Source organism: Agelaius phoeniceus, chromosome 2 (assembly GCF_051311805.1).
Source record: "Agelaius phoeniceus isolate bAgePho1 chromosome 2, bAgePho1.hap1, whole genome shotgun sequence".
Classification (NCBI taxonomy): domain Eukaryota; kingdom Metazoa; phylum Chordata; class Aves; order Passeriformes; family Icteridae; genus Agelaius; species Agelaius phoeniceus.
This window is the reverse complement of record NC_135266.1, coordinates 19,675,184-19,701,895: the sequence shown is the minus strand read 5'-3', so window position 1 is coordinate 19,701,895 and position 26,712 is coordinate 19,675,184. Positions and strand designations below refer to the sequence as shown.

Below are 26,712 nucleotides of genomic sequence, written 5' to 3'. Positions count from 1 at the left end.
TGCCAGCTGTGCTGACTGCAAAGGTTACAGCCCTTGGCCTGCCCCATTGCCTGTCATCTCCCCTTCACTGGAGATTAGCACCTGCCCTGCACTGCTGGCACAGCCATCCCCAAGAGAATTCCAGCACCTTTTCAGCAGAAACAGCTGCACTAAGAGAGTGCAGTACTGGAAGCTAGCCCGGACAACTGAGACTTAACTCAACGTGGATCCCACAAGTGGCCGTGCTGCTCACCTGGAGCATTGCTGAGCAGGTGGGAGCAGCCTCTGAGCAGCTGGACAGGGACTTCTCCATCTCAGGAAGCTGGAGAGGCAGTGTGATCATAAGCAGGACACAAAATCCTATTTCTTTGTCTGACATCACAAAGTGTCACGGGTTTGCACCTACAGACACAGCACCCCACAGACCTACAGACAAACACCAAACCTGCCCTAGGCAGGTATCTTTTCAAAGTCCCAAAGGGACTGAAGTGCTGAACACTGCAGGTCTGGCAGATTTCTTTCATTTATGTATCATTTTAAAAGAAACAACCTCTTAATATGTATGAAAGGTGGAATGAGTGTTCCCAATATGTCCTACAAGAAATCTCCCTGGAAACATCCAAAATCTACCTCCCTCCTTCTAGATGATCTATCTTCCCCATCAGGAGTTCTTCAGACTTTGGGTCTAGGATGAAGGCATCCTAAGCTTGTACCTCCAGTCCTCTATTCCAGTTTTTAGTGTTTCTATTTCTCCTTCCCTGTGAATATTCATGAACTAGCTTTTATAACTATTCCTGTCATCCAGAAGAAATTTAAGTGGAAGCACATGTGACTTTTGCCATTTTCCTTTCTGTCCCAAGGATTGAAATAGCCACAGGAAAACTGCCCAGTATGTTATCAGAATCACTTGTCTGCAGTTTGGCAAAGTTTGTGAAGTGGCAAGTTCTGGAGCTGTCTAATGGCAAAATCTGGAAAAGAGCTTTTAGCTCAGCACATCTGGGGGAGAGGTCCTCCTGAAACCAAAAGAACTACAGATGTTTTTAGCTGAACTTAAATTCTACTGGAGCTGGTAATGCAGGCGTCTTACTCCCTCAGCTATAAAATACAGCCTCACTTTTTTTCTGAAATGATGACCTTGTACTTTGAAAATATCCTGAATAATAAGATCTAAAAACCATTAGAATAACTCATTAATTATATAACCATGTGAAAAGAAAAGAGCCTCCCTCTCAACAATAAAGATTCTCAGAGATAATACAAGGACATTGGTGACGCTGTGATCTGTAAAGGACTCCAAATATGCCTGTAACCAAAACCTCTTTAAAGTACAGCCTGGGTTAAATAAACAAAGGCTGATCATTGCAAGCAGCAGTGCTCAGCTGAGTTCAGTCACTGCATATCCAAAGGTCCTGCTGGATGAATATTCAAACAATGCATTCAGCCTCATGACCTTGGACTCTGCTAAAGAAAATTCCAGGAGACCATCGAGGTCTGATTCTCCTCAATCTCCCTGGGCAGAGAATGTAGAGATTAATGACCTGAAAGTGCAATGTAACAAGCTGGAAGAAAATACAAACCATACTGAACTAGAGTTGTGAAAAAGGTAAATAATTGCAAATAGCCATGATGCCACTTCAACAGATACGAAAACCACAGTAGGGGCAGGGTAGGAAAGGAAGGGAAGAATATAACACTGCAGTATCAAATGACAGCACATAATATGCCAAAGAAAAACTTTATAGAGAATGGACATAAAATTCTGTGCACACATTGTGAAATTTTGCTGCTGTAGTCAAACATGAGAAAATGAGAAAATAAGCCAAGAGTTGACACTACTCCCGACTCAAAAGAGCTGTGATGCTTAACACATTGTTCAAGTACACTCATCAGCTAGAAGAAAGAAACACTGAAAGGAATCTACTCCTTTCCTTAGTAGACAAAAGCACAGATTTTGCAAAGACCTCACTTGAACAAAATACAGTGTTCTTTTTCAGTATCACTGCTTACCTTGGACCTAGGAAGTCCAAAAGCAACAGGGGAATTTTTTCCTCCACTTTCAATTGTTGCATATACAGACAACTGCAACCCTGTGCCAGGTAAGCACAAGGACAATGAGTTTATTGATCTGCATCCCACTGGGCACACAGTCTGTGCTCTCATGGGATATATGGATACTACACAAAAGTTTCATACACTGCCTGCCTGGCCAGCTCCAGGCTGGGGCTCACCCTCTGCTATGCAAAGTACAAAGTCACAAACCCAAAACCACTTGTGCTCCCCCCCTGCAGTCCCCACTAGCCCATGCAGGTACACAGTTTGTGGTAATTGGGAGTGGGGCTGCTGCAGAGCCTCATCCCCAATGGGCTACAGCTGTGAAAAGCAGGTGAGCAGCATTGAAAGCAATGAGCCATGGAGTGCCCAGGTGCACTGACCAATCACCAAAGGGACACACAGGTGCAATGCATGAACATGAAGGGTATAAAAGGTTGGGCTACAGAACAAGAAGGGCAGACATGTGCAGCCTTCTGAAGTGGTATGGGGCTTCTCTGTATGGGCAGGTCCTTGATGCCTTCCCATGTGCTATGGTGTTACTCTGTATGGGTGGATGCTTAAAGCCTTCTGATATTATATGGTGATACTCTGTGTATTGCAGCCGTCTCAACTGCAACAAGCCCGTGGGGCCAGTTCTGACAATGCACTAAGGATAGACCAGGGGGCCACAGCCACAGAAATGCTTCTTGCTTCCCAGCACACAGATGCACTGCTCCTTTGCTCTATTTGCCACAGCCCAGTGCCAGCCATCTCAGGAGGACACAGACAGCTCTGCAGCTCTGAGTATATGGGACACCCAGGCTGATACAACTGGTCACCAGGAGGCAGCAGCAGCATGATTTTTCTTCTCACCCATCCCTGACACTTCTGTGCTTACATCCCTGCTGATGTGAGTACGAGCACAGAAGAGTTCATTTTCTCCAAGACCGCATCTTAGAAACACAGAATCAGGGACTGGTTTGGGATGGAAGGACCTTAAAGACCATGCTACCCACTACCACAGCAGGGACATCTTTCAGTAGACCAAGTTGCTCAAAGTCCCATTCAACCTGGCCTCAAACACTTCCAAGAATAGGGCATCCACAGCTTTGCTGGATAACTTGTTCTAGTGCCTCATCAGTCTCACAGTGAAAAATCCCTTCCTAACATCTAACCCAAACCTATCCCCTTTTGCTTTAAAGCCATTCACCCTTGTCCTATCACCTTCAGGTACTGGAGGGTATTACAAGGTCTCCCTGGAGCCTTCTTTTCCCAGCCTGTTCTCACAGGAGAGGCAGTCCAGTCTTTTGATCATTTTCATGGCACTTCTATGGACCTGCTCCAACAGATCCACGTCCTTCTTGTTTTGGGGGCTGGAGAGCTGGATGCAGCACATCCAGTGCTGGTAGTGGGGTCTCACAAGAGCAGAGTAGAGGGGAAGAAGCATCTCCCTTGACCTGCCCAGGGTGCTCCTACCCATGTTCTGGAAGAGCCACTTTGAAATAACAGCAAACAAAACAGGTACAAGAAAGGAAAACAAGAAAATAAGGAAAATACACAAAGGATGCCTGATTTCTTTGCATCTTCTGTATCCTATATATTTATAGTGGAAGGATATTAGCAAAGTAACATCCATATTACTCTTTCTGAAATATACTGTTGAGAGATGAACATGAGAAAGAGCAGAAATAATGAGGGCTAGGTATAATTTGCATCCAAGGGTTTTGGAGACTAGAAGTATCAGTGACTGACAGAACAGATAACTATTTCTGTAGAGATAAAAACTTTAAAACAGCACACAAGTCATTATAACTCAGCTACAGACAGTGTATGACTGTCCTTAACACTCAGAAAATATCTCCAAAAAATTAAATTTCAGAATGTGAAAATTTCATTACTATAAACTAAAGTTTTCTTTTTGTATTAAATTCAAAGAGTAAATAGATGCTGATGAAGTTTGCAAGGAAGCAAACACTCAACAGGGAAACAACTTCTAATCACAAACTATTTTGTTGATAATAAAGAGCATTTTCTTTAGTTCAGCTCAGTTCAAGAACAGGTTTCCTTAAAGCTTGGAGAACTGATTTGGAAGAGGAAAAGTCCTTACTTCCAATCTATACATACTTGGCAGAAGAGGCTGACACTGCTCCAAAAAAGAAATGGAGACCAAAACCAGTCCATTCAGACACCTACATATTCCTACCTACAGATGCTGTCCAAGAGATCTAACAACCTGCCCTCAGCTGTAGAGGCACAGCACAGTTTGATTTTTCAAAGATCCTGAGTACCTGATGTAGGCTGAGCACACAGTGGTGCCTTTGGCAGTCTAATTTCATATAAAAACAATTGCATCCCCATTCTCCAAGGCTGCTCCTGGATGTGAACCCAATCAAGCTCAATGAGTGCACATAACCAACAGAGTGGTTCAAAATACACACACCCGATCCAAATTAAATTCATCATTTTAATGCACATTAACTGATTTTCTGATAATTCCCTTAATTTCAATAACAATGTGGTTTTACACATTTTCCACTTCTTCTATGTACTCAGTATTTTTTAACCAATTCTACAATACTGATTTTCTGCCTTATGAACAAAATTCCAAGACATCATCAACAAATAAAACCACATGTTATATATATTACTCACCATTTATAAAAAAGTATGTATGTAATTTGTCAGTCTGAACAGCAAAATAAGTATTAAATTAAGGAAAAGATTATATTGCCATTGACACTCAACACACGAAACAGCTATCAATCAATACAAATCATCTTCCAAGAAAAATAACTCTGAAATATGATCCAAAAAGTTTTAAGCCACTCACTTACTAAATTAAGTACACATTTAAAATCAGTGATGAAAATCAAACTGCAAACCCAAATATGATTTAAAGGTCTACTAATAAAAACATAACTGAAGACCCAGTTAAGAGACAAAGGATTATAACTCAGATAATAGACAGCATATGACATCCTTAGCACTTGTGAAGTTCTCATAAAAGACCAAATAACAAACTTAGAGAATGCCAAAAGCACCTGAGGACAAAAGACAACTGAATAATTCTTAGTTTTCTAATTTATTGTAATTTTAATGAAATTACAGATGTGATTCACACATTTGTCTGTATTTTCCAGAAAAATTTTACAGGTTTAGTGATAGTCCCAGTGACCACTTTCCTTCTCTTTTCCTTGATTAAACGACGTTTTGTTTCTCCAGATAACTACAGCTCATGTCTGCAGTTACAAGTATTTTAGCAGTGGAATAAGGCAAAGTTTTGATGTTTACCTACTCAAAACACAGAAGAAATCTTTGCCAAAGCTATTTGATGAGAGCCCCCAAATCACTTCAAATTAGCTACATTTTCCCTGGAAGTCTGTCCTCTATTCCTGAAGGCTGTTTGGCAACCCACAATTACATTACCCTAAAGAAATGAATCCCATTTCAAAGAGTTAAAGGTGAATGCATTTTCACAAAAATAGCCAATCTACAATTCACCTGAGCTCTGACAAACAACAGGAAAACCAGGGAAACTGTGGACTGGAATAGGAGACGACACCTCACCTACCCCTGTCATTAGCCAGGGAAGCATCAAGCATTTTGGATCATCTTAATGGAGCAGACCCCAATAAAGCAGATCAGAGTGTAAAAAAGATAATGAAGACACTAAATAAAGAATGAAAATATTTCAGATTAAAACTAAAAGAGCTCTGGCCTTCTGAAGGCCTATGTTTATACAGATTGTGCTGAAGTGGATGGAATTTTAATCATTTCATTGGCAGCTCACCATTAACAAAGCCAAATAAAACAACACCCAAAAAAAAAAAAAAAATCAACTGCAACCACTCCACATTTCCACACATATATAGAACTGTAACAAAGTAAATGTTATTTTTTTGAATGTTCCCAGAATTCTGATCCGGATAAACTGACTTAGAGAAATAAAAAAAGAAAAATGGCATCCTTCTCTTTTAGGCTTTTTGGCAGTTGGTAAATTTAATCCCACATGAGAGGCTACCTCAGAAGAAGACAAAGTGTTCAAACCCAGAAACTTTTGATGATAAAATTGCTCGTGTAACTTTAACTCTAAACTCAAGTGGGAAGCAGTCATTAAGTAAGTACACAATCACCAGAATTTCTCTAGCACAATGCTCTACAGCTTTTTCTGTAACTCTAAACATAATAGCATTGTTGTTGGAAAAAGCAGTGGACACATCACGTGAAAAACCAGTCACATGCAAAATCAAAGAGCACTTGTGAAAGTCACATAATAGAAGTCATCAGTTATACAGAGATTTCTCCCTCATTCACAGAAAAGCATTAAGAATGCAAAGAGATGGCCAAACTAAATTTTCAGCTAAATTAGCTACATGGAGTAACTAATTCAGTGACAGACTCAGGAGTTCCTCTGTGCCCTTTGGTCCTGCAGGCTCTTCTCCCAACCCAGGGGCAGGACCTTGGTTCACTCTAGACCTTCTCAGCCCACACCCTGGCCTCTTCACTTCCACATGAAGGAAGGAGTTAGACACTGGGAAGCAAGATTTAACCTCTTCAGGTGGCTCTTGGATGCCAGCAGACGGGGATCAGCTCCCCAGCACGTCCCTGTCCTAACACAGAACTTAGGTGGAGATGTGCTACACTCCTCAGTTTGCTGGGCAGTATTTGATGAGGCAAAGCTCCTCCTCCTGTGCTAGAATAGCAATGAACAGAAGATCTGAAGCTCATTTACTAAATAAAAGCCTAAAGAGGTCCCTGGAGGAAAATATTATGCTCTAGAGCTTCCTCAGATGTGAGGTCAATAATCAATCTTTATGTTTGTCCAGTTTTCACACATAAAATTCAGCCTACCAGAGCTAAATGTGGAAACACTTTGTCCTTCATTTGAACACACACAAATATTCATGCACAAATCTATACAGGAATATACAGATGTACAAGATAGTGTTCTTTCAAATCTTATCTTTTCAGCTGCATATTTGTTTCTGGTCTCAGCATGTATTAGTGAAATTATATTTATATGGAAGCATCAAAATGAGTAATGTCCTTCAATTCAGGGAATACAGAATATAACATTGCTTGTATATATAGAGAGAAAATAATACATATCTTGTTGAATGCTATTTCTAATATGAATGACATATCAACTGTCTGCCTCCAAGCGTGGTAAGACATCTAAGAAAAGCTATGTAATACTCCATACAAAAATGATGAAAAATATTTTATCACAAATGCTATCTCATAAATTAATTCATGTGTTAATTGACCCGCTGCAAACAGCACAACAGGTAACTGAATAATCATACCTTGGAGCAAGTCATAGGAGTAACATGCTTTCTAGATGAATGCTGCTTACTCCTCTTGCAATATCATTGAGTGTCTCTATGAAAATTGCCTAAGCCATGAAGTACTGAGTTATCTACACAAAAAAGAAACAGTGAAGTGAAAGAAGTCTCAAAATTAAATTAGCCTGTGGATGTATGAAGTCTGGAAGGAGACAGATTGCATCTCATATAAAAGATTATCAAGACACTCATGCAGGGACACACTGGAGTCAGCCACAGCACTGCTTATGGAAGTGAAACACAGCAGTGATTGATGGGACAGCCTAAACAAATATGCCCACAAACCAAAATTTTCAAAATGTTCTTTAAAGAAATATGGTAAATATGAAACAGTGTCAAGTAAAAGCAAATCAGGTCCTTATCTCACCACTGCAGTTGACATTGTATTACAGCTTCCCAGCAGGTGTTCAGGTTAGATTAGGCAGGGTAAGATCTAATAAATACATTCCTCCCTACTATGGGGAGGAAATTAACTATAAAAACAAACTCCCATCACAGACAGAAAGAAATACTGTCAAGTGAACACTGCAACAGAGTCCTGACTGACAACATAACACCAGAGCTTTTTTATTGAATAATACTTTTCATTTTATTAAAATAAACATGAGTTAAAAATGGACCGTGTGTTGTGATTCGATTCCCTGACAAAAAATTATATTGCTTCAGTCCCAAAATAGGAACCAGGATACCCTCTATTTTTCCAGTATAAAAGAACACATTTCCTTCATGAACATTACACGATCAACCCTAACTTTAAAGCTGAGTTATTTGTGACCTTTTCCTGTTAGGAAGGGCAGGGTGTTTACACATCTGTTGAAACACCGTATCATTTGCAACTAATAATTAACTGATTCCACAAGGTGTTAAGACGTGGTTTAAATAAGACCACCACTAAAAAAGACACCAAGGCAATTAATATCAGCATGCTGCTTGATAAAGCTTCATATTTCTTGGCCATAGCAATCTTCTTTTTATTTTTTGGTTTGTTTTGTTTTTGTTTTTTGTTTTGTTTAAAAAAAAGCAGAATTTGCTACAAAAATCTCTGATTTTCCGACTAGAAATATTTTTCCTACAGACTGATGCCTTTTTTGCAAAACAATCAAAGCATGGCTATTTGAAGTTGGACACATTCTAGCAGGATAAATGTACCATAAATACTAATTAATTCTTCATGTGAGCAACTCTCTCCTATGTCTGTGAGCAGAACTGGAGCCCAGGATCAGAAATCAAATAGAAGCTGATACTTTAGGGAGAATCAACTGTATTCCTTTAAAATTGAAGTTTTTATTTTTTCAAATAGTATAAAGAGATTTATCAATTAAGATGAAATACATAATTCAGCGAATTCTAAGATTCAACTTGGTTGCTGCCATTTAAGATGAAAAGATTCAAAAATAAAAGTATGCAAAATCTTGTATTTAAATATTCACTCAAGACTGTTATTTTTCTTGTCCTGTTAATGGAATTGCATGTGTTGAGGAGAAAGGTATCCCACAGGGCATGGGGACACACACCCAAGGACAGCCAGGGATGTTCAGCTGTGTCCCCAGTGCCACCACTGCTGCAGAGCAACCCTGCAGTCACTGAGCCTGGGCATACAGAGCTGTCCCACGAGTCACAACCACTGCATAGGGAAGGCTTTGCCTCCAAAACAACAGATTTAGAGCTGGCAGAACAGGCTTCACTGCATCTGCCACTGGATCCTTTCTGCTCTCCTTTCAGGAGATGTTTGTCCAGAAAAAGGTAAATCATTAGATTGATTCCTCTTGGTAATGGCTAACTACCAGAGCAAGGACTTCTGTAAACGCCATCAGTGCCCTAACAAGGCTGAAATATTGGAAAGAGGAGCTTCCTGTTCCACTCCAACTTCCCACTCTAAGTTCTCCTCAATCAAGGAACTGAAATCCCCATCTTCAAGGACAAAAGATAACAATTAATTCTTAATAATAAATTCTCAACAATTAATTCTCAAGTGATAAGGCACCAATAATTCAAGTCACATTCCTGAACTTGCATTACCAAGTAAGATATTTTGCCTCCTAAACAGAGAAGGGTCTTCAGGTTGTGGTGGTTTTGTTGCATCTTTTTCTCCCTTTTTCCCCCAGTACTACAAAGTGGCCACTGCAAAACCAATTTTTAAAGTTTCCTTCTTATCAAAGCAAGCTCTCACAGAAGTAGTCCCTGGTTAGGGGAGGATGACAGTTCTGAAGGGCAGCAGGATTGGGATCAAGAACTGTAGCAAGCCACCTTGGCTATAATACCCACCTGCTTCCTTCAGAGATGTAATTACAAGGTGGAAGCTTGACAGAAGCTTTCTTGTCCCCAGAGAGGTACTGAATGGAGAACACAGACACCCATCCAAATGAAGACAGTGAGGAGCTTTGGTGTGCACCTCTCCTTGTCAGAGGGCTGAGCTGCTGACAAGGGAAATGCTGTGCTTGGCTCTGTGCCCCACAGCTGCTGTGGTACAGCACGGGCTATGGGCAGGAATGGGGCTCCAGGGAATGGAGCACCCCAGGTATGGCTGAAGGCTGGTTTACCCTCTCATAGAGGAACAATGAAACAGGTATTCAGAGAAGAGGCTTACTATTGCTGCTGCTGACAGAGTAACAGGTCAGAAGTAGTTAAGTGGTCATAACAAGCAGGTAAAAAACCCTAAAGTTCATTAACAGTAACACTGGAGGAGGCTCAGCACAACTGTTACACATAAAAAAACCAACAGACACTTTCTTCTACATCCTCTGCACCTTCATTAAAGCACAGGCTTGCCAACTCAATGTTTTCATACTGAATTACAGAGCTAAGTTTCAAGGCAAACATATGTAAACACCCATTAGGTAAGTGTTAATAATTCACAGCAAGATGCCAGCTCTCCAGTAAGACATTTAATGGGCAAAGAGACCATTGCAAAAGGTCCTTGGAATAAACTGGATAACTTTCAAACAAAAGGAATTGCTTTCTGTATTAGTATTGTTCATCAAGACTTTCTTTTGCTGCTCTTGAATTTTTTTTTAAATTAAAATGTTTCTGCCTAATGTTTATATTTGTGCACTTAAAATCACACATATAATCTCTAAAATCACACATATAATCTCTTCCTTTTCTGATGATGATTGCTCTGCCTTTGCCAGCCAAAAGGGCAGAATGGGGCTGTATCAAGTGTCAACCAGACACCAGGATTCAGTTGCCTACCAGAGGGCGTGGTACCCTGTGGTGGTAGCAAACAGCTACCACAGTACCTGGGTAACTGGTTCATAAGTAGCCCCATCCCATACACTCAGTGTTGATGGGGTAACAACAACACTGCCCAGGGGGATCAAAAAAGATTGTACAACACCTCTTGGGAAGAGGAGTAAAACTGCCCCAGGGGAGGAGCTGTCAGAGACCCAGCCAGTTGGGACAGGAGACAAGGGGGGTGGTGAGCTAGCCCTATATGGGCAGGAGCTGAACTTGGTTTTATGCTTCATCTCTGGGAAATCTCACACATAAAGGTGTCAAACTCCTTTCATAGCACAAGCATCATCCAACACCACCCAAGCTATAACATGTGCTAACCCAAACAGACTCAGTTCTGTAGAAATAAAAGTAGACTGATCCTTAAATACATTTACTTTTAACTTATTATTATTGTGATTTACCAGATAAGTAGGTTTTATTATATTTCTTAGCTTGGTCACTGTGGGACTGTGGCTGCACTTCTTTGGGATCTCAACAGTCCTTGTGGCACAGCCATACACTGCATCAGCTTCTCAATTTAGAGATCTTCACACCGTGCCACACTGTGCATCTACACACAGTCTCCAGGACTGGGAAAATCTGATGCCTGTGAAAAGGGAGGCAGGTAACAAAGATCAGTATTTGCCATATTCCTCCTATCACTGACCCTTGTCCAGGAGCTAAAGAAAGCTATATTTATATACAAATTATTAATACACAGCCTTTTCAATACAAAAACCAGGTAGAAATCTGTGCAGACTGCTTTCTTCTCTGTTGCTCTGGTATTCTCTTTCCTCACCTTTCCAATACAATGCTGCTCTGCTTACATTCACCCACAATGCTCTGCAAAGGCATCTTGGCTTTGACAATGCCACCTTTTTCTTTGTAGCATTCCATTGTATCTCAGCCTGTTATCACACCAATTATTAGGCATTTTCCTTCCTAACTAGTTCCATCCTTTTCTTCATCCTCATTTACTGCCTATGTTCATTCCACCATGTCAGGTCTCTGTTACCCAGTTTTCTGCACTGGCAATTTATCTCCTTCTCCTCTCATTTCTGAAGAAATTACCACTAAATATTATTATATTAATTATATTCATTATTATCTTTATTATTATCTTTATTAATATATCTTATTATTTTTATTGTTATGCTTATTATTATAACATTATCCCCATGGCTTAAGAATCTCTAAAACTTAGCAAGGCCAAACATTTGCTTGCTGAGTCCACTAAATATCACAAAGCAGTCTCTGTACAAATCTTGGTGCAACTGTATCTATCTATTGTCTCTTATGTAAAACTTCTGGAAATAAAAGTCTCGTGTGTTTATACACCTTGTACAGGGATGTCCTAACCCACAAATAGCGTGCCAAGATACTATGGTAATGTAAAAATCACCTGTGCAATGCAGGGCAACCAGTGATGCAGGGATGCCCACACAAATTGTTTGGATTCTGTATGGATTTGCACACTGCTGGGTGCCCATTTCTGTCCCTCAACCCCCCACAGTCAGGGCAGAAACAGATACTCTTATCACTCACTTTTACTGTCTCATCCCTAATTTGGGCATAATCCCAATTTAAACCAGTTATCTAACATCTAAATATCATTTCTCTAGGCTGTGTGGTTTCCAGAAATAACTGATGCTGCATCCCCTTCCCCCATCAGGGAAACACAGCCAGCAGCAATTGCCAAACCCAAGCCCCAGTGCCCTCCTCTGCAGGGCCCTGTGGCACAGAGACCTGGCTCTCACACAGCCCTGTGTGGATCAGCCACCACACCCACAGGCTCATCTGTAGCTCTGGTTTTTCAAGCCTTGTCCCTCCCCAGTGCTTCAGTGAGCACCCCCAGGAGCTCCTAAGGACCAAGCAATCACTTGCCCACTGCTTCTGTCCCACTCTTTGGGAGGAAGTCAAAAGATACTCCAACACTTGCTTCACTTCTAATCTGAACTGTGCCTACTGTAAATAAATTATATATTCTTACAGAGTGGATGTAGCCCTAATCTATAGCACCAGAGGAGGAAGAAGGAATATGCAGAAAGTTTCTTAGTCCCTGCAGCAAAATCTGTAATTGATCCTTTTCCAAGCTGAGCAAAATAATTTTTCCCTCAATGGTCTTGAGCACTGTCTCAACCCTTTTAATTCAAATATTTCCTAAAAAGCTGGGAAGAACAAAAGCAAAATCAGAAACAGAATATTTCCAGAGTTATCCTAATACAAAGCATGGAAAAAATATTTCTTCATTTCTTTCAAATACAGTATGTTAGATCCCTTTCTACACATTGATGTTGCGCCAGTTGAGCATAATTCACTAATTCCTCACTCTAAAGTTAAGGCAAAAGCCCTCCAGTTGTCTTTGGGAGCAAGTGACCTCCAGCTATTTGATCTCACAACCACTCCTGTCCCTCATTGTTTGGGAAACTCCTCCATGGGAGGCACCTGAAGGAGTTGGGTCAGGACACCCAATGTCACCTGGAGTGAGCAGGGTGGTGCCTGGTGGGGAGCCCGGAGCTGTGGAGCTGCTGTACTGGAATGCAGGGCAATATCCCAGTGACTCACCACAGTGAGCACTCACACACCTCTGAGGAGCCCTGGCTCTACCCACTACAACCTTCACCCACCCAGCTCTGCAGTGCCTCATCTCCAGGAAACAGCATCTCAGAGCTGGGAGATGTCTCCTGACAGAATGAAAAAGATGGACAATAAAATCTTGACTTACATTATTGAGAAAAAGTACATTTTGTATTATTTTTATTTTCCCTGACATTGTACATCTCAATGTTGTATAAGTAACAGCTTTTTAGTAACCTGGACTCCAGATGTACTTAAATTATTGTGAAATGGTTAAATTAACATTTTTCCATGTGGTAATCATTCACGTCAGAAAAAAATACAGACACAATGAGTATTTCCCATGCAAAAATATAACATAGCAAACATAATTTCCAAGTTTAGAAAGAAAGAAATAATATATGTATTAAATATAAATATATTTTACAGTCAAAATGTTTTGTCACAAAGGTTAAGTAATTCCCCTGCAGTTCACAATTTCAAGCATCCCAAAGTACCTCTAGTTTCCTTTACCCTTATTGTGCTCCTAAAGTCTTCTCCTTTCTCCCATCAAACATTTGCAGCCTGGCTTTCCTGGGCAACTACACCTCACATAGCATGTGATAATGTAGAGATGTAATTCCCAATTTCTCTCCTCCAGGGTTCAATTTCAAGCTTCATTAAGGTTTGAAAAATAAATTAGAGTGCTTTGCCACTGCACACAATAATCTTCACTTCTAAGGCAAGCCCTAGCAATTCAATTGCTTATCCTGAAATATATATATGACACTTTGAGTGCATCAACATTCAAAGCCTTGGAACAGCTAACCCAGTTCCACCTCACACCATGCTCACTGATCTAGAGATCTCTGTTCAGTCATCCCAGTCTTTCCAAAATCTTTCATGCCTTTCCCCAGTAGGGCTTCTCTGCCAGAAAAGGCTGGGTTATAAAATAACCAAAATGGTAAAAAAAAATTTTAAATAATCTTTGGACCTGATGGAAGGTCCCATTACACTTCCCACATGCTGATAATTTTCTGTGTCCTCAACAGTTCAGCAGCTGCTTCTGCTGCACCAACAACCCCAGCACTTAAACTTGGAAGCAAATCCCTTCCCTTGCTCTTCTGGCCCTTTCTCACTGGCTCCAAGGAGCATGCCATGCAAACTCCCCTCTGCTTTTCTGTTTTCAGCCTCCCCTAGCCTTAGATTTTATTTCAAGAGGGGTCAGCAAGCAAGCCCTTCTGTAGCTCCCCCTGCTATGCACCTTCTACAGAAATCCTCACATTCTCCTTGGGAACATCCTGACAAATTGCTCCCTTCCAGTTTTTCTTTGATTTGGCCCAGATGTTGACAACCATATTTTTTCTTTCCCATTGGCTTCCACTCCACCTCCATCTGTCTGAGTCAGATCCAGCACAAGAGGCCAGTCACCCTCTCGCAGAGCAATATGGTTATTAAATGCCTTCATCTCAGCTAAGGGAGTGTGTTTCAAAAAACTGTAAGGAAGCCAGAAATAAATAATTCACTGCAGTAATCTTATTCTTTTCACCCATAATTCAAGTTAATTCATCTTAAGCCTCCTATCTTCAGCTCAAAGAAGTTCTATAGTTAAATCTCATGCTGTATGCTAAGTCCAAGTAGCTGGACTTGGTCCAAAAGAAGGGGCTCCAAGAGCTCAAACCACTTAGGAAAGGTGTCCTGCCACCTGAGACCATGACCACCACAACTGCAGTATGGCCATGAAGATAAGCTCATTGCTGCTCCCAGTGTTTCTATTCCCAGGGCTCAACAGCTCTTCAGCCTGCCAGGTGATGAGGGATCTCTCTGTTCCCCACCCCATCATCAGGATTCAGCAGCTTTGGCAGAAAAGCTTGTGTTTGTGGAGCACAGGCAGTAAGGATTGTTATCTCCCTGTTATCTCCACCCACCCCTCTGGCAGCGGCACCTCACTGCCCCTGCAGGGCTGCAGCCTTCAGCAGCCTGTCAGGATAAGGGAAGGACTTCCCTGGTAGAAAGCAAAATGCTATCTAGTTTCTAGCCAGTTTGTCAGACAAATTCCCAAACAACAAGGCCTTCAAACACCTGAGAGCTTTGCTTAAAAAGGATTTCCAGGGAGGAAGCTCTGACAAATATAGCAGTGCAGCCTAGCTCCCTCTCTGAAAGTCCCCTCCTGGCCAGCTATCACACATAAGTTACCAAAGAACATTAAGTTACCAAAGAACAGCAGATATTCTCTTTTTAATTTTGGCACTTATGCTAGACCCCATGTTCTACAGAAATCAGAATTTCCATTTACTATCTGATCAGCTGAATGCTCCTGGTTTAAAGAGCTAAAGTGAATGCATTTGGACTTCAACAATGCACTGATACAGCCTCCAGATGTGTTTGTAAAAAAAAAGCAGGTAAGCTATCACAAGCAAAAATAACCAATCATAGTAGAGGCAAATACATTTTAGCAAGTTGTGCTAAAGCACATATCTATCATCACAAAACAAGCACAAATGAAGCATGAACATTTAAAACAACAACAGCTGAAAATGCTACTAAAATGAAAAACTGCACAAGGAAACACATGAACAAGGCTTAAATCCCCTTTATCATTAAAAAACATTTATTTATTCAGTTGTGTGGAAGACATCAGCATTAGAGTCCTTCTCTGGGAAGGAAGAAGAAAGAAAGAAGGCTCTAATTACAGTAACAGAAAGTAATACAGAAGATCTAGATTAAGATTTCAAAAACTATCCAAATAATCTAGGAACTCAAGGTTCATCTTCAAAAATGAGTCAAAAGCTTCAGAAAATCTCATTGCAGAGATGATGGTGAGAACTATTCAGGGAGCACCAAGCACTGCGGCAGCCAGGACAGACCACGCACCGCTGGGTCCAGCACCAGCCTTTCCTCTGACTGAACCACACTGAGGGCCAGGTGGTGTGGGAAGCAGAGCCACAGCGTGCTGAACCACACCATGACCTGAGCACCGTGGGCTCAGCACTCCCAGCAGTAAACCAGGACATCACACCATGAGCAAGACAGGGCAGGGACACCCAGGCAGAAGTCAAAGCTCTCCTCTGCCCAGCGGTGGTGGCACTTCAGTGGCAATCCTGCTTTCCAGCTGATGTTCACTTAGCTACTCATTTACCATACTGTGCTGTCTTCTGCCCTTCCTTGTCTTCTTCTATTTGAACCACACAGCTGGAATCACCTTTTCTTCCTCTTATGTTCTGGTCCATGAAGGAAAAAAGTACTTACCAAGACTGCAAACAGTTATGAGTCCAAGCTTTGTTTTACTGTGGGCAAGATCCTTCTGTCAGCCCATTTTCATACTCGATGCTGGAGGCTGCACCTGCTTGACAAAACCTCTGCCAGCTAAATGAAGACTTGCCAAAATAATTTCTCAAGAGCAAGGAAAAGACACACAGGTCTGATATTGATCAACATGCTTCACAAGCCCAAAAAAGCCCACTGCTGCATTGTAAACAGCAGCAAACTATGACCTGTGCTCCTTTTAAATAGCAGAATGGAAGCATTTATTTCAGCAAGCCAATTTGGTACCAGCTTTTTCCAGGCTGTGTGGCCCCAGCTGCCTATTCCAGTTCAGTTTAGCTTTGACTGATCCCAGTTACATAACTGTATCCTTAAGCTCATAAATCGCAAGGTCAGTATCAGGTTAAACTCTTGCTGTGTAAGACAATATAGGCAAATCCTGAACAGTCCCATTGCCACACCCATTTTTCTGTGTATTTGATGCAATTCCAAGCTCAAAGCTCAGCAGGAGATTTCCTTTCCTTCTTGCATACCTCTTCAATTTTTTTCCTTCTTCCATTTCTCTCACAGGTTATTTTTACTGATGACACAAATGGAAGTTAGAAAAGCTAAATTGACAGCAATGCTTCTGTACCATCATTTTATTACAGGCATTGAACTGAAGCGTTTTAAAGGCAGCACATCACACGGCCTGTCATGAGCACACTGAGCTACCATGAAATGGTAGGAAAAGTTAACGGTGTTCTGCCATACATTCAATATTTTAAATGTAAACAACCCACAAAAACAGACAAGCTCAATGTCAGAACAAGTCTGTCCTAACAATGCCCTGTCCTAAAGGTGTAAGCCCTTCTTAGCCCTGGGCTCCCTGGTGCTGGAAGAAGCAGGCTGGCTTGGTTAAATGAGGTGGCAGGAAACCAACCTGGCAAGTAGTTACTGAAAAGTTCCCTGCCAAATCCCTGCTGAAGTTCTGCTATGGCACTGTCTATCTGCCTCTGCAAAACACTTGAATTTCAGAAAGGCTTGGTTGGGCTTTGTTTTGAATTTTACTGACACCTTTAAAGAGCAACCCTGGCTTTCTTTGCATTTGTGAGACACCAGGAGAGTAGGAGTAAGAGTAAGGATATGCCTCACAGAGTAGAAACAGAACAACAGCTTTGGAGAATGACTGAATGAAAAAAATTACTCTTCCTACAAGCCTGCTTCCAATGCTGGTGCTGGAGAGCATCATAATTTCTGCAACTCAGCAACTTATGTCCCATCAAAGGTATGTTGCAGCACAAGGGAGAACAGCAGTTTTCATTCTACTGTGGAAAGAAATGATACTTGGAGTCACAGAATCACAGAAAATATTAGGTCAGAAGGGAACTCTGCAGGTCATCTGGTCCAATCTTCTACTCAAAGCTGGGTCTCATCTTCAAAATTTGATTGAATCCTTTGGGCCTTGACCTGTCAAGGGCTGAAAATTTCCAAGAACAGAGACTCCACAGCCTCTCTGGGGAGCCCATCTCAAAAGTAAACCACTCCTGCTGTGAATGCTTTTTTACTTAGATCTACTCAAAATTCCTCTTGCTGCAACTTGTGACTGTCATTGTGCAACTGACAATATCCAGCTGCACCTTCTCCTTAGTCCCCATGTAGGTAGTAAAAGTGGATTTTCATTCCCCCTTGATTCTTCTCCAGGCTGAAACAAACCTCATCCTTTTCTCGTGCACTAAGCACTCTCATCCTTTAACTGTCCCGATGGCCCTCCAGTCCATTTGCTCCAGTTTGTCAACATCTCCCTTGTACAAAGAGTCTAGATGGGGCCTCGTAAGGGTGAAGTCCCTTCCCTTGACCTTGAAGTCCCTTCCCTGTAACCTTTCTGCTCATGCACTATACAGGTATCCTGCTCTCCACACTACACACCTTCCACAGCTCACTAAATGAGTTAGGTTAGCTTCTTTCCTCTAGTCCACGTGAGGTGGTATAATTTATCTGCATTTGGGCTAAAAGACAGGCAGGAAGCTCTGTTACACAATTTACTCCAAGAAAAAAAGGTATGTTTATCTGTTACATTCACTCTGCCTCTGTTCAGGAGAGGTTTATGGAACAGAAAGACTCCATCTGAGCCTTGGCAGGGCGAGGAAATCATATGTGCTCATCCCTCAAGAAGAGAAAAGCACTGAGAAGCCTTTTGGACAGTGTGCTAGAGACTTAAAATATGTCAATTTGCCAATGTAAATCTTATTAACTATTATGCTAAAAAGTTTCTTTAAAACCCTCCATATATGTTGGCTGCCCATTGCATTCCTTTAGTGAATACAGAATTAAGGCCCTTTATCTCTGAAATAACTAAAACATCTAATTGTGTCTATTTCAGTAATTGGCTGCCTCATTCTCCTGGCTTGCTGTGGTTTGGTACCCACTCCCTGGCAGAGCCCACTCTGTGTAGCATTTCTGAGTCACTGCCCCCTTCTAAAGACCTCCAAGACATGTCCCTGTGGTGTGCTGGAACAAAAGCTGTCACTGGATGCAGACACAAACACATGCTTGAGAAACAGTAGTGAAGCAATGAGCAAGAGGCACGCCATATTTTGTCGGTAGGAATGTTATGAAACAGCCACAAGAAAACTCAACCACATTTTTCTAATTTATGATAGAGTAGATAGGGTCTTATTTTGGAGCATGAAAATGTAATTTATCCCAATCTCTCTTTCCCCACCACCCCTTTCAAATAGTAGTCTGCCCTGTCATCAAATTAAATTAACAGTTAAGTAGAGCTGATTTCCAACCAGGACATTATGAGGATTTAACCTTCCTATAGACACATACACTTACAAAAGGAATTGTGGTGATGAGATTGAGAGCAAAATATTACCCAGAATCCTTTTAAGATTGAAGACAGAGGAAAGAGAAAAGCGATTGATTATGGTTTAAGAAGGATAAATATGAAATATGTACAATCAAAATAACAATATTTGAGAAGTGACAGCAGATGTGTCAATTCACACTCTTTAGCTTCAAATTCTCCCATTTCACATAATTGTTAGCTGGCCCCAGAGCCTCATAGCACTGTATAAAGAAACAATTGCACATCTTCTAAAAACAGAAGATGGTGAGATCTCTTAAACAGCTTGCCCAAAGATCCTATTGTGCCAAAATTTTTATGGGTTTACTCAATAAATTAAAAGGAATACCTCCTATGGGAAGCAAGAGACATAACAGAACTGAAAACATTTCCTGTAGGAGGAGTATTTTTAAATTTTTACAGAGAGAGGCAAATGAAAACTGAACACAGCACAGCCAACTGGTTTCTCACCACATTAGTCTCAGTAGGGTGCTACTTAACTGAAATTACCCTTCAGAGAAAAAATGAAAAAGTTAGTGCTCAGAAACAATCTTGCCATATTACAACAGTGGCAGAAAACAAAGGGATAAAGTAAATAAAACCTGAAAATAGAAATGGAAATTTTGTATTAGTCTTCCTCTTGCAAAATCAGTTATATGTGCTCAGCGGAGGTACATGTAGTTCCATCACTGAAAATCAAGTCCAGGCTAATTCCAAGGCAATGCAAAAGAAATCTTAATTGCACTAAAAAACCTAAAACTAAATCCTTCCTTTGTTAGCAAGGTCTGCAACATACTTTGTACTTTGCTGAAAACCAGTTTGTCCAATTATGAGAAAAATACTTATAATTTGACTTGGCCAATCCAAATAGTAGGCAACATCTACAGTAAAACAGCTTTTTTTTTTCTTTTTCAGTATGAATTTCAGGTGATGAAAGGAACAAGACACAGTATCTTCCTTTTTAATTTTTGGCAGGGAGGATAAAGGAAGCTATGCATAACAAGGTGTATTAGAAATGGATAAAAGACAAGCCCAACTTAAAAAGGTCCAAGTATGTGGAACAGAACTCAGAACCTAAGAAGAGAGAAAGAGAAAAGCAAGTTCCTGGCAGCCACAAGGAGAGTTTGTGCATTGGACTGACCACTCATGTGCCTCCTCACTAAGTGCAGTGCTCTATAATGTCTTTCTGACCTCACACACTCAGAGTCCTCATGGGTAAATAGTGTAAGTCAGAAGGTCTTTTCTCTGAGAGGATACAGATGAGAAGAAATAGGAAGATCCAGGAAAGGCAGTTCTGGTTTCATGACTGGGGATGCTGATGCAAGCTGTTCCCATGGCCAGGACTGTGAGGATGATGACCCAGGGATGACAGCCGTAGGGTGTGAAACTGATGCTTGGTTTTATGAGCCAGAGACACCGTACCTAACCTACTTAGGTCCAAAAACACAAACGTGGTACCCAACATCTAGTTCCAGTACAACAATGTGGCAAGCATCAGGCACTGGAAGTTCATCAAATCCTTCAAAAACACTCTCAACTCTCCCGGGGATTTAATAATTCTTAGCTGACAACCAGAGTGGAAAAAACATGTAACTTGAAATAGCCAGTCTGTACACATCTAGGAAAAACTAAAACTCAAACAGAAAGCCTCCACATACATTTCCATTCACATGTATTATTGTTACAGGATAAGAAAAGATTAAAAAAATAAAAATTATTTTGAACAAGCACAGCTTAAAAATTTGTACACAATAATTGATACAAAAGTTTTAAAGTGAGGTGAAGAAAGTAAATTCCTAGGACTAAATGGTAGCTAAAGGCTTTGCTTCCTTCCTGACACTCTGGTTTGATTGGCAGCCACTGGCCAAAAGGAAGGCACACATTTGAGTACTCTGTTGAAGTCTGAAAGCTCAGTACCTTCCAAAACTGCCCAATAAGCTGCAAAGTCAAATGAAGTCTGAACCTTGCTCTGAACCTCCTTATTGCTCTCCTTACAGTTTCTCCAAGTTGAATGGAATATTTGGCCTCTTCTCCCACAATCCAGACACCTGGTCCAGCTAACAACCAGTGGAACCCAGGATGCACAAAAGTTGCATTTTAAAATGTTAGCTTAATTCCAGTGGTGCTTATGCTCTCAAATACTGTGCCACATAGCCAGAGAATCAAATATGAGCAGCGTTATATCATGTTTAAGGAGACTAAGACAGGATTGCCATTATGATTTTGATTTTTAGTACCTTTTTAAATTAAGATTTTAACTCTACAACTCTGACACTAATACACTAAAGTTACTACCATGCCATCATGACTAGTTCAGCCCTCCTTGCTCAGAACCCCCTGCTGGTTTCAATTATGAAATTTACATCTGGAAGGAAAAAAAATCCCCCAAACAGGCTTAATACCTGTACAGCCTTAATACTTGTACAGCCAGAACACTGCAGAAAAGACCTCTCAAATGTTCTTCACCTGCAAGCTGTCACAGCTGCAGTTCTTCTCATCCAAGAGAGTCTGCATAACTAAATGTGCTTCAACTCCATCATGAAGTCAAGACAGCAGTCTGGGTTGTTAATATTTTAGAGGTTACTCAAAATTACTTTTCAGTCTCATTTCTATTATTTTCACAAGTTCCTTTCCCATTACTTAAGCAATGCACACTTGAAAAATTCTGTCTGTCCTAGCCATCAACCCCCATATTCTCATCCAATGTCTTCAGACGTAATTTAGTCGAGAATGGGAAGAGTCCACTTGCCAAAATCGGAAATACTGAATATATTTAGTTCCTTTTAATTGCATTCCTGTCATGAGAGACCCACAACATTCCTGCCCACCAAATTTTGTAATTATAGAACACTTACAGCATTGAATGGAACGGACTCAGGCTGAAACTAATCTGCATGTCCAGTGGTTTGGAATGTCTTAGGAAAGAAAATAAAGCAGAACAGTGCTTTATATATATATATATTCTCTCCAGAGCAGAGCAGTTCATTGGTAAATACCAGAATATACAGGTTTTAGTTTATAAAAAAAAATATAAAAATCTTCCAAAGTACAGTTCTCACACATCTCATTAAGAAGGCCCCTCAACAGAAAAAATGCAAGTTATAGATTTAAACCTGCTAGACCCCCCATTTTGCTTCCAGGACAGTTAATCAGAGCTCTGCAAGGGAATATGCTCCAACATATCTTCTATCCATACAGCAAGATCTCTGGGTTAGCTATCAAGGTGCTTAAGGGTAACAGACACTGCTCTCACAATTGATGTCCACCTGAACCTCCAGTGACACAGCTTGAGGCCGTTTCCTCTTGTCCTGGCACTACATGCCTGAGAGAAGAGAGAACCCTCACTTGCTACAAGGAAAGAGAGAATCTACACTGCCTTCCCAATGGATTAAACTCCTAAAGTATCAAGCCAGTGAATTTACCAAAGCTGACCTGCCAAGGCACCTGTCGGCTGAAACCTGTGCTGTGAACATTCACTACTTCTGATGGCCATGCTATAAAATAATTCAGCTAAACCAATGTGGTTCTGGTAGTGCAGATTAGCTTCTCCAGCATCATTGCAGCTCATCACAGCTTGGCCAGCCAGCAGTGCAGGAGACACTTGGACAAATCCTGGCTTCTCCCCCAAAACCTGGTGAGGAACCAAGGCAACCTTCCCTCCCATTCCATGGAAAACTCCTCCTGTAGTGCGAGCAAGAAAACTGGGCGAGCAAGTGGATCACAGGGTAAGTCAGGAGGAGGAGGTGTGGAAGGCTGAGCCGTCCACCTGCAGCAACCCGATTTCACTGAAAAGCAAATTGCAAACTAAGGATACTGCCCCCTGCCTCCCAGGGGCCAGGCATGCAGGGGGGAAGGCTGCAGATGTTATGCTACCGTTACTTTAAAATCAGCTCTACCCCAAAAAAGGACACTAGTTGGAGATGGTAATGTTTAACTAGTTAGTAACGCACAGATTATGACAGCAAAATAGTCAGACCATATAAATTTAAGTGTGTAGATTTGGTTTCTCACAACAAATAGATTACTTGGATACATTCCCATGATCTGCCATATTTTTTTATCCACTTGTTGTGGCTTTCCATTATCATTTTTAAGACAGAAAAATAAGCACAAGAATTAACACAACTTGAGACTTCACACAGATCCATTAATCTTGAGCTATTCTGGACCCAGCAAATGCATTTCAGCCAGTCAGTCAGTGTGAACACTTGCATCTTTAACTTGTGCAGGTCTACTCAGGTATGTTAGACATTTGACATACATAGACATAAATGTATAACAAATTTTGGCAGAATCAAGGCATTAAAGTATTTCTAGGTATTTTTACCATCTTATCCATGATATTTAGCTTACTTAGAGACTTACCTGAGCATATGAAACACTTAATGAAAGGATAATAGACTTAATTTTGCAAGTGAAAGTGAATTTTCTTTAAGGAAAACAGCATAAAAGGACAGCTGAGATCAGATGGGAATTAAAGATGAATGCTTTTTCTCCTTATTAAAAATCCCCCTTGGCTTTGTCCTGCTGAAACCACTGGAAATGTAGCTGCTGATTTACACAAACCCAGGAACAGGTTTTTTATTTAAGCAGCTTATATACATAAGCAGAAAACAGAAAGGTGAAAGAATGCTTGTCAGAAAAGTAAAGTTCTGCCAAAAAATAACCTTTATAGTTGTAAAAAGGTTCTTGTGAAGAAAACATGTCAATAAAGAACTGTCAGGTCACTGGACAGTGAGAGACACATCTGTCAGATGATGCTTCACATTCAAAAATCTGTGGACGTAAGAATACAGGGCAAACACATTTAGGTGTGACCTGCTGCTGAAATTGGAAATCCCCTGTGCATTCAGGCATTCCATTAAAAAATATTTATGAATGGTGGCATGAACTTAGCAGCAACCTTTCTCTCCCTTGGCCAGTAGACAGGCTTGTCATATAAAATGCAGAAGTCAAAGAATTACAATGAAAAAAAGGTAAAATAAGCAATCCATTTTATTCTCCTGTCATAACAAAGCTAATATGGACACTGTGGCCTCATATACAGAAATCTCAGAGCAGTGGGGCATGCCTGCTTTAAAACCTGACTAGAGCTGGGCCAAGTGCCCTACCCCTGCAGCCCCAAGGTACCAGCTGTCCCAGGGCAGGATTCATCCAGCACAGGCTGCAAACCCCACCTTCAACACGTCCGTGTGGATGCCACCACACTGATCCAGCTTGGGACAGGTGCAGGAGGTCTGGCCCAGAAGTTATAATGTTGAAGGGGTTCTGAAGGGAACTTCCATGGCATTTGTACTTCTCTTTACTCCTTTAAAGATTAAGGTGGCGGGGGAGAAAATAATTACCACACTTATCTCCTAGTCCATAACCCTGTTGCTTCCACAGTGGGTGTAGAGCAGTATTTCCTAAAAAGGGCAATGATACTGAAGGTGTTGGAATGAAGGTAAAGAAAACTGATTTTGCATTTATTTTATTCCCAACTTACAGGATGGGAATTTTTAAGCACTACAACTAAAACTTTCAATGTTCATTTTCATTAGGCAGTCATCATTCAGTTGTTTTTTACAGCAGAGTAAAATCATTATTGTGATGTATTTTATTTCCTAAGTAGAACAGAAATGGAACTACAGATTTTCTGCTGAGAATACAATAATTTGAATAATGGGACCTTTTAAAGCTATAATATTATAAACAGTTACTTCCTTTTCACCCAATAAAATGTGGGTTTTTCCACCTCCTCAAGCACACTTGTTTTGCCACAGCCAGGATGAAGCTGTAGAGACAAAACATCCTTTACTTACAAAAAAATGCACCTCTTCAAATAAACAATAAATAGGAAGCAAACAACTAAGTCCTTTATTAATAATGCTGTTTTATAATGAGACCAGGCTGAATGACCATTAGGATGCATCCCTAAAATAATAGGGAGAATAAGATAAGTATTATGTATGAGCAGTTCCTTCTAAAATATAGATTAATATAATTTGTAGATATCTTTGCTGAACAACTAAGTTCATATCTGTTTAATGTCTTGAAATAGCAACTCTGAAACCAGCGAGTATCAGGTTAAATGAGGACTGACTGACATAAAATTCACAATGACAACACTGGCCCACTGCAGGAGGCCAGCACACCCTGCTCCTGACATCACAGCCTCAGTACCATGACTGCTGGGACAATGACACCTCTCCCAAAAAGAAGGGTTGACTATCTAAAAATGCTCAACACACACCAAATTAAGGAAGAACCAGTACTTTGCAATATGCAGCCTGAAGATGTGCTGTGTGTTTTGACACACAGCAGATCTGAAAAAAAATGCCCCAAGTGTCCACCACCATAGATTCAGTGAAAAAAGGAAGAGCTGCTTAGATTTACATATCAGAAGCCATGCTGTGAGTCTTGGACTCAGTCAGGAAACTCAGCACAGGAAATCCTATGTATGTTACACTTTTCAATAGATCTTAAAACATCATTAGTGGATAAGCAGCAAACTTATCCTTAAGTAGCATGATCACTTTTTATCTCACTGTCCACTGGAGGTTTTTATCCTTAATTAGTGTGATCACCTATTTTCTCACTGTTCACTGATGCTACAAATCCCACAAAATTCTTTGAGACCATGATTTTTTTACTATCTTAAAATTCAAGCATCAGGATGAAATATTGCTTAGAGTAACTTCTGATTACAAGACTTCATAATAATCCATTTTTTAAAACTGCTAAGATTCTTCACCACCTCTTTCAACATTAGCCAGCATTATGCCTGAAGTTCCCACCCACATGTTGACACTCCATCCCAATTGGCAGACACTAACTTTTATACTCCAAGCAAACAGGGAGATATTGGAGCTCAGGGTAAGATGCAGCTTTGCCTATGAAAACTGCATTTTGTAATCTTGTGCTATCATGATGCCCAGTTTGGCTTTGATCTGATTAAGGTAACCATCTTACAAGGACTTCCACATCCCACTGCAACAATGGGGCTGCTTTATTGATGCATCTAATTATTACCAACTATTTATAATAAGTTCATCTGAAATGGAAAAGGAAATGCTGTTTTCTGATCCCAGTTCTCCAGAAGGCATTACTAAACAGTTAAGCGGGAAACCTCATCAACATGAACAGGATGGACAATTTCTCAAAACAAAAAAATTTCTTCTTCTGCTACAAAGGGCTCAGCATAACCAACTCGATGAGCAATTGCTACCAGGAAACAATGCCACATTTTTTGAAACATTCATCCACATGGTATGGTATCTGCAGCCCAACATCGATGACATCCAAGTTAAATGAATAAATATTTGCATTGCAAAGTTGGATTTGTCTTGGAATACAATTGCTCTTCATGTGGTACTGACAGATGTGCGTTTTCAAATAAATCACAACTCACTGGGTGTGTGCACATTAAAAACAATTTGTCTATCTTGTTAGAAGCCATCAGTTTAAGAGGTGTGAAACTGGGAGGGGAAGGTTTTACAGGCCTGGGACACA

The 26,712-nt window shown here is 40.7% G+C and overlaps 1 protein-coding gene across 1 annotated transcript in view; it reads right to left on the bottom strand.

Moving 5' to 3' along the window:
• ARHGAP6 (Rho GTPase activating protein 6) overlaps positions 1-26,712 on the bottom strand; it is a 317,190-nt gene that overhangs the window by 289,523 nt on the left and 955 nt on the right. The gene's annotated exons all lie outside the window — the stretch shown is intronic.